The following is a 6,000-nucleotide window of genomic DNA, read 5'->3' as shown; positions in this document are numbered from 1 at the left end:
AAGATTTCTGCGTAGCTCATGTGCTATATTTCCGCTTTTTGGCTGAACCGACTACACTCTTCATAGGCTTCACTGCTCAGTAATCACGTTTGATAGTTTTAAAATCCAACTGGCATAATTTAGTCAAGTGGAAGGAAAAAATATAGAAAGCCAATGAGTCAAGGGAAGCAAGTTCACAAGAGAATATTTTCAGCCTTGGCCAAAGGAAAAAAAAGGGATGCACGTTATAATTTTTTTCCACTTACAAAGTGTATCACATTTTTTAAATATTTGAGCTAGCATGCACTCCGTCACACACACCCCAGTATCTACCATGCTCTGCTTTCTAAAAGTGCAGATCTGCCTGGTTTCCATAAAAGTCACAACAACCTATAATCACACTGCCAGTAAGTTAAAATAGATATTCTACATGGGCAGGAGATATGGCAGGAACGGACACTCAGCTGATCTAAGCCAAGGTAACTCTGTGGACTTTATTATGTTAGGAGGCTGGCAAGGTTATGAAATTGGGTTGAAAAGCTTTGGGAGTAAGGTCTCATTGAATTTAAGAGTAGCAGAATGTGCCTTTATTCAGGGTGTACAAAGTGAATTACTCCTGCCATTACACTGCTGACGACAGGGTTATAAAGAAGAAAGGTAGTAAGAATTCCCACGCATCTCTAGAATTTGTGTTGAGATCATACAAAAAAGGGCAAAATTACTACACTTAGCTTCTGTATGTCACCAAATGGAGAAAACTCTCAGAGTATATTCATTTTTCTATTTTAAAGTGTTCATCTCCTTCAGAGGATGCCTTTAAAAATTCTCTTTTGGAAGTCCTGAGCCAAGCTTCAATCAATCCTTCCAGCATATGGACTTCATCTCCTGGAAGCTATACAGTCTCTTCACCTGTGTTAGACAGTGAAGCCAGACAGCTAAGGAGCAAATACGTCGTATCCATGTGAACAGCATGGGGAGAGTCTTGCTGAGACTCTGCGCACATTGACCCAATCCCCCTAGCACCGTCTCACATGTCAGCAGCACAACTGAGCCCCCCCTGAGCATGTTGCCATTTATCAGTTACAGCCTTGGGTTAGGAAGAATAATCCAAAAGCATATATACAGAAGAAGTCCAAACCCTATTTATATAGCACAGAAGAACTGAGGAGTTAATAAACCCACTTTATTCCCCTGTAATCTGACAAAATTTAAATATGCTGCACGTGGAAAATAAATGGCCTGAGCCATGTATCTATGGCAAAAGTGGAGTGTTTGTTTCAAAACAACTTCAGAAAAACAGGCACAAGCAAATGAATGCATTCAAGGTTTTTAGAATTAGCAAGCAACTCTGCACCTTAATGCACCTTCAAAAGGAGATATCTTCACATTCGGTAAGTTTTCAGAAATCACCAAGTATCTGCTTTTATAAGATCAGCCTGCTTTTTCAAGGATTCATGAATAGGCATTTAAGCAGATCACTACTTACTTTTCAAAATTCTGGATACATTGCCTATATGTAAAAGAAAAATACATGAAAAAATATTTCCAAGACATAGGACTTTCCTACTTACTCCAGCCTTTCTTTGTAGGCTTGGACAAAGACATCAAACATTAAAAACTCAGTTGCTGACATTCCCTTCTACCAGGATGGAGTTAAGCACAACACACTCTTCAAGCTGCTAACATGTAAGAAAATTAACAATACTTCTTATAAAAACCTGTAGCATTTAGGTTCTTCTAATAAAGAGAAAAGTGCAAAAGTAAGTCAAACTTCAAAATTAGGGACAATCTAGGAAATATTATGAAGACTGTCTTTTATTCATATTGACATAAAACACTGAAAAATTTTCACTTAATGCGACAGACTCTTTACTGAGTGCCAACCATATATTGTACCTGGTGCCAAAATTATACAGCTGTTCAGAGATACAAGGCTTTAATCATGAATATTTTATTCCTTAAAAAGTGAGCACTGGGACACAGTCTGGCTAATTTGTACAAGAGCAGGATAAAGCCTATGAGGAGTTGTCATTGAGCACAGATGACTGCTGGCTAGGTAGAGAAATGGTCTTAGATTATTTATTCAGCTCTGATTAAGTAAGAGTTTGAGAAGAACTGAACTACGTAAGACGACATTTTTGGTTATGCCCTATAGTGCTACACTATCTAAAGAAAAGTAAAATACCAGATACTTTAAAAAAAACAAGAATAACAGAATGGAGAGAGGAAAATACCAGCATAACAGGCTTAAAAGCCAGTGTAGCTGGTTTTGCATTTACCGGCAAGTGACTGTTAACTGAACAAAATAAAAACACTGGGAAATAGACCTGCAGGGCAAAAAAACCCCAACAACAAAAAAACAAACAACAAACCAAAACAAAATAAAATCACATTCCAGTAATTAAAGCCACTTTTGTGCTGTTTGATACAAGGGTGACACTATCTGACTGCCTAGACAATGGGGGCATCCATGTAGAAGTGGATACACTGAAAGCTACACAGGAAAATGACAGAAACTCAGAAAAAAGGTTAATTCAAGCTTCACTTCATCATTAGTTTTACGTTGACTTCCTTATGTTTCATTTGACACAACATGCCTTAATCTGAAACTTAATAGAAACAAGCATTATAGTCTTCCATACAATAGAATTAACAGAATAATGAAAAAGCACATTTCAATCTAATATTCGCTGTTGTTCAAAATATGACTGCTTAATGCATTAAAATGAACATTTCAGAAAGGCAAAAATCGCTTATTCCTCTCCCCAGAAGTCCAATTCACTATTTTTCATTTTCCTCTTAAAAAAAAAGTAGTCTTGTAATGAAGTAGAAAAATACAATCACCAATTGCATTATGTAGAATGAGCAACTGATGCAAAAATCTTGTAAACTCAGCCTGAGAATAACTGAATGCTCTGAAGCATTCAGCAAATAATTACAAATATCAAATGCACTCAGTTTGTGTTTGCAAGTGACCTATGCAAACGGTCAAAAATTACTCAGTTCTATTAAAATAGTGACTTGCCTTACAAAACATATGGTTTACTTTCAGTTTGGAAAAAATAACTTATTTTAAATGAAGGTAAGTAAGTAGGGGGGGGGGGGGGAACAATGTGTTTACTACACCAGTCAAAGACAAAAAGTTCCTGTTTTTGCTCACAAACAAAACATTGGTAGAACTTGAAGCATAGAGGAATTGAGCAAGATTCAGCACAAATTCATAGTCAAGGAGTCAGATTATAGCACAAAATGTTTTCTTCTTTTAGAAGGATGGACAGAGCATTAGAAGCTACAATAATGTGTGGCACAGAAGAAGAAATTAAAGCAAATAAATCATAATGCTCAAGTTATGATTTTCTAGCAATGCATGATTCCCCTGTTTAACTATGACACTATCTTACTAAACTGAAAACGTTGCTGCTTGCTGCAAAGAAGTCATATGACAGCGTCTCATTCAAATATTTCAATTAAAGCTGCCAGCAATATAGTTCAAATCTCCACTAATTGAGGTTATTTCGACTTGCAGAAGCACAGAGGAAGTCTTTTCTACGCTAAACTGCGTTCAATAGACACAGTCTTGTTTCCTGTCAAAGTACTACTCCAGAGAAAGATGGCAATGGAAAGTCCCTAGGCGCATATCTTACAACCACTTACCACAATTTGAAAATCTTAGAAATTCTGGTGAAAACAGAGATATTTGAATGGAAAAGAACAAAAGCTCCTAATTCTCAAGTCAAAGAAGAAATCCCAGTTGTATTTGGGCAGGATATTAAATAGGATGTTGGAGTTAAATATCGCTGCTATTGTTTTATCAGACCGTGATTAGGAAGAACTAAGATCACAGCACTCAGCAGAAGTGGGGGGAGAGGGGGGAAGAAACAAAGAAGATACTGACATTGATAATTTTTATGCTATCACACAGATGGAGTAAATTGAAGAGGTAGTGCTAAAATGATAGGACTTAGTTAAAGCCTTTGCACCTGCTCTGGCAGATGGATGCAATTAATAACAGAAAAGAAACAGAAGAACTCAAGTAAAATTGCTCCCTGAGGGTTAGGTTGTTTTAAAATTAAGCTGACACGCTTTTTAAATACAATATATTAAGGCAGAGATGTGTTTTGAAGTGGGCTGTCTAGTTTACAGCAAATGAACTCATTAGCGAGGTGTATAGAGAAACACAGGCCTGGCCTCACACTTAGCTTTCATACTCATTCTGCAAACAGATAATGTATTTTCTAATTGCTCATAGTCAAGCAAATTGTTCTGCTATGTTTTGCATGGGAAACAATATCATACTTAAGTTGATTTGCTCCTACTATGAATGAAAGATTTGAAAATGTAAGCCTGAGAGCCTTAGTCAGTAAAATTCTTGCCAATGTACTTCCAATGTGCCCTTTAAGGAGTTCACTCCTCAAGAAGCCAGTTGAAAGTAAATTTCATTATTTGAAGTCCAATCAAAATTAACGAACATGAAAGGCCCTGCATAACAGAGTGTGAGCATGTGCACATGTGTATATTTATATGCACACACACCCTCCAACTATATCGGTATACAGTTACTACAGTCACGATGACCTAGGCACATGACGATCTGTGGTGTTAAATTATTAGGATACTCCCTAGTAGTTCTGGCCCGCATCAGGTGGCATTTTCCCAAACAAATCCCAGGGAGGTTCAGGGTTAGCACAGGTCAGGGATCACTCCCTGGATGCAGGTATTTTGGGTGTGAGGGTATGAGGGGGTGGTGGCGCAATTTTAGCAGGAATGGTGGTGAACAGCCCTGTAGTACCATGCTGCCTGGCCTCAGGGCCCAAGAACAGTGCCTGGCCCATTTTATTTACAGGTACAGAGAGAGCTAAATTTAGCTTGTCTTTCCAAATCAAGGATAAAAAGAGGATTTAAATCCTCAGCAGAGAGAACTAATGCAGGAACACTGTATTATCATCAGTTGTACTGCAACAGCCTGCTGGAGCAATGATGGATTTCTACAGTGCACAAAAACTTTGAAAAGCAGTGGGGTTTTTTTGTTTTGTTTTTTTAACAGTAATTCAACAGCAAACTGGGTTAAACTGTTACATTATTCATATTTCATGTGTGAAAATAATCTTTTTTTCATTTCTAGAAACCAGTAACAAATTAAAAAAATGTAGGCTTGAGTACTCGATGGCCATGAAAAACATAATCTTAGTAAACAGAGGAAAAAGAGGTAGCTGAATTAACTAGATAATAATCTAGCAACAACCTGCCGCTGTTATACCAACTACCCACTAAGGCAGGAAAAGCATGTATTACTATACCAACTTAAATTATCAGTAAGAGAATTCCGAGTGGCACAGATGATTGGTTTTGCTTTCTGTCTCTGAGTTTGCTATAATAAAACAGGTAAATATGTTGCAATCTACTTTAAAAGTTACCCACAATGGTGGCTTGCAGCTTAACCACCTTCAAGATCATAAATAAATGGCTTAATTTTTTTTTTGTAGATTTGAAGAGGCTAGCATCCTTGAGGGCAGTGTAAAAAAACAACATGAAAGGATTTTCCATTTGCTCCACTTTAATATTCTTAACAGCTATTACAGGTGACTATGTAATAATTGGATACTGGGGAGAAGGGCGGGGGTATGCATAAGACATTGTGCATTTCTAGAATAGGCTAATGAAAATGTATTTAAGCAAATAGTCCTGGAACTTAAAGGCATCTGTTGTTACAATAGTTATCTTTTATCTTTGTTTGTTTGGGCTGTGGGGTGGTTTTTTTGTTTTGTTTTTCTGTTTGGTTTTGGTTTGTTTGGTGTTTTTACAGAACAGATGGATGTAGGGCACCAAACAACAGCAGGTTCTAGTGGCCCTTACAGCCTCAGCTTCCCTGCAAAGAGGGACCAGCTGCTTTCTGTTGGGGTACCACACACTCTGCGAAGAGCGTGACCTTGTCAGAGCTCAGCCATTAAATGGCTGCCTGACGGGGCACCGCAGAATGCTACACCCCTATGAACAGTTGCCTTTTCATAATATTGTACATAT

This window comes from Aquila chrysaetos, chromosome 7, assembly GCF_900496995.4.
Source record: "Aquila chrysaetos chrysaetos chromosome 7, bAquChr1.4, whole genome shotgun sequence".
In the NCBI taxonomy this organism is placed as follows: Eukaryota; Metazoa; Chordata; class Aves; order Accipitriformes; family Accipitridae; genus Aquila; species Aquila chrysaetos.
Note: the sequence above shows the minus strand (reverse complement) of the source record.